Raw genomic sequence first — 3,588 nt, 5'->3', positions numbered from 1 at the left:
AATGTCCCTGACAAGGTTTTCTACCACTAAAATTAAGTGCAAATGCCACATAAAAAGAACCCAAGAAGTAGAAGTTTATACTTTGTCTTTAATATTTTCTTCTGAAGTAATATTTTATAATTTTTTTCCAATTAGCAAATAGTAATCATGACATACTACTGGAGGATGTTAAGTGGATGTCTATATGAGATATGATGATAAACATAAAGCAGGAAAAATAGATTCCATGTGTTGGTTAATATATAGCTCGACTTGACTGGGCCATGGGATACTCAGACGTTTAATCAAACATTATTCTGAGTGCTTCTGTGAGGGTGTCTATGGATGGGGTTTTAACTTTTTTTAGTTATGTTTATATAACTTTTTATATACCCAAAATAAATATAACTAAATATCATTTTAAGAGATGGGTACAAATCTTTATTATGTTATTTTGTGTTTGAAATACATCTTATTTAATTGAGAAAATACAATAAAGTTACCTGAAAGTCTAACAGAATTAAGGAAAAACTGTGTATGATGAACACCTGCAAATGATTATATGAAACAGGAAATGTTTAACCAGTTACAATGTATAATGGGAAAAACATCACTTTAAAAATAAATACAAAATATAAAATTCCTAGGGATATTTTAAAAAGAAATGTGCATCACATGTGAGTCTTGATTGAAGAGACATAGAAATATGTACCTGAACGGGTAGAAAGAAAATTTTCTAATTCTTCAATTAAGTAGTTTTAAGGAATTTCAAATAAATGTCAGTGGAGATTAATTTGATATCCTATTGTTAGACTGCAAATTCAATGAAATTGTAAATTGCTGAATAGCTAAGATACTTAAAAAGATGTAAGCAGAAGGGACTTGAAATTTCAATGATTAAAAGAATAGGTTACTTATGCAAAGATACTACTAAAACTTCAACGGATCATGATTCTGAAGAGATACAACAGTTTTCTTATTTATTAGAATTTCTATTTATAATTTCTATTTATATGAATTCAGTACATAGTTACCTTTTCATTACAAATAGCTACCCAGGGAAGAAGGGAGGTGTCTGAGCTCTGGGTGAGCTGGGCGTCAACTTGCCCCGAGTGGGGAACGACGCATGCCTCAGCTGGGCCTGAGGGCGACCCGCGGAGCGGCTGGTCCAGTCATGGAAAACTACTGGAAGTCACAACCAAAGAAATTCTGTGATTACTACAAGTGCTGGAGAGTGGACAATAGGCCTAGCATTGAATTTCATGCAAGAGGAAAGAATCATAAGGAAAATGTGGCAAAGAGGATCAGTGAGATTAAACAGAAAAGCCTGGATAAGGCAAAGGATGAAGAAAAGGCATCAAAGGAGTTTGCTGCAATGGAGGCAGCTGCCCTGAAAGCATACCGAGAGCATGTGAAAAGGCTTGGCTTAGAGTCAGAAATTTCAGAGCCAAGCATATCACCAGTAACCAGCACTATCCCACCCACCTCTGCATCAAATCAGCAGCAAGAAAAGGGGCCCTGCAAGGGGCAGATGGGTAGAAGGCATAACCTCTGAGGGTTACCATTACTATTATGATCTTATCACAGGAGCATCTCAGTGGGAGAAACCTGAAGGATTTCAAGGAAACTTAAAAAAGACGAAAGTGAAGACTGTTTGGGTAAAAGGTTTAAGCAAAGATGGTTATACCTATTATTATAATACAGAAACAGGGCAATCCGGATGGGAGAAACCTGATGATTTCATTCCACACTCTGCCGATCTGCTTTCTAGTAAAGTCAATGAGAAGTCACTTGGCACCCTAGAAGAGTCCAAATCATCAGATTCACATAGTGATTCTGATGGGGAACAGGAAGCAGACAAAGGGGGAAAAAAGGAGAAGTCTCTACAGAAACACAAAAGCTAAAAATAAAGTTTAAGAAAAAAATAAAAATAGTGATAAAGGAACTGAAGCAGAAACACAGAAAGAAAAAAAATACCCAAGGTAAGAATTCATCAGGTCCAAATGAAGAAAAACCCAAAGCTCATGAAAAATCAAACCCATATGGAGAAAGGCAAGAAATTCAATAAGTTGAGTCCTCCATGAGGAGGTAGATTTGGAACCTCCAAGCACTGAAAATGAATATGTATCAACTTCAGAGGCTGATGCTGGTGGGGAACCCAAAGTGGTTTTTAAAGAAAAAACAGACACTTTTCTTGGAGTTGTGGCAGATGGAGTGGCTCCAGTCTTCAAAAAGAGAAGAATTCAAAATGGAAAATCTAGAAATTTAAGGCAATGAGGTGATGATCAATAACTGTAAAAAAAAGCTTTTTGTACCAGCTTTTTGGACAGAATGGAGACTATACATCCTAAAAGCTCCTCTGTGTTTGTTTTACAGTACTTAAATGCTAAAAGTTTAGACTTATTCTAAATGTATTTTATGTGAATTTAAAATAAATCTTTTTTTTATGTGGAAAAAAACCCCAAATAGCTAGGGAATTAAGTCAATCAGTAAATAGTGCATAGTCAATTAACTGAACTTTTAGGGGTAAAAGAAATCAGTTCTCCAGGGACTCCATAAAACGTTTGAATGCAGAATAGCTGGGTGCTGAATCCTCTTCCCTGAGCTGTTGCCATCACCACCATGTCAGGCTTCAGTCAAATACAGACAGTGCACTAAGGAAGTGGAGATTTGTGGCCACCTGCAGGAGAAATCATCCCTGGGCCACAGGAACCCTGGAGGAACCAACATCAACAACCAAAACTAGCAGCTACCCTTTCACTTTTTAAAAAAATATGAACAATCGTTATACAACCCTGGGCACATGAGGAAAATAGCTGCCAGAAATGATAATTTCATTCTCTAAAATGAGAGAAAATCCACCAAAGAAAACAGAGCTACTGAAAAAATAAGAGAATTTTAAAAGTATCTAATTAGTATTCTCAGATCCAAGAGAACTGCAGTGGTAAAAACAAGAGCAAGTTACAAAGATAGAAAGGCAATGTAGCTGCAAGAAGAGTTCTTGGAAGTAAAAAGTATGATTGAGAAATGTCATAACTCAATAGTAATTCAAGAATGAAATGTATATTTCTAGAAACTAAATTTGTGAAGATCAACTGTATTAAAACTATGGGAAAGTGAAAAGATAAAATATAGAGAGAATAGATAAAATATGTGCTTGTCCAATCTAGGCAAGCCAACAACCATTAAACAGCATATAGAAAGAAAAAAGAATGGGAATGAATAATCAAGCAAACTATATATGACAAAATTCCAGAGCTGAGGAAAACATTTTGGGAACACACACACACACACACACACACACACACACACACACACACGCACACAGAGATCCTGTTAGAAATTTTGAATTCCTAAGATAAAACTGAAATGCTACAAGCGTCCAGATACACATATACACACACACACAAAAACAGCACCAAGATGAACAAAAACAGCAAACAAACAAAAACCAAGGTTTACAAAGGAAAAGAAACACAGTGGCTCCAGCACATAGGCATGATCGATCAGCAACTCCATTTCCAGCCTCTCTTCCTTCTCAAGAGAATGGGGGGCAAGGCTGAAAAGTCCAAGCTTCTAATCAGGGCTTGGTCTTTCTGGTGACCAGCC

General features: G+C 36.3%; 1 pseudogene; it reads left to right on the top strand.

The window, feature by feature from the left end:
* The first annotated feature begins 1,113 nt into the window (after positions 1-1,113).
* Positions 1,114-2,271, top strand: LOC113612181 (WW domain-binding protein 4 pseudogene; annotated as a pseudogene).
* The last annotated feature ends 1,317 nt before the right edge of the window (positions 2,272-3,588 follow it).

Source organism: Aethalodelphis obliquidens, unplaced genomic scaffold, assembly GCF_003676395.1.
Source record: "Aethalodelphis obliquidens isolate GAN/ISIS:26980383/991018 unplaced genomic scaffold, ASM367639v1 scaffold73, whole genome shotgun sequence".
Lineage (NCBI taxonomy): Eukaryota > Metazoa > Chordata > Mammalia > Artiodactyla > Delphinidae > Aethalodelphis > Aethalodelphis obliquidens.
This window is presented reverse-complemented; position numbering and strand designations above follow the sequence as displayed.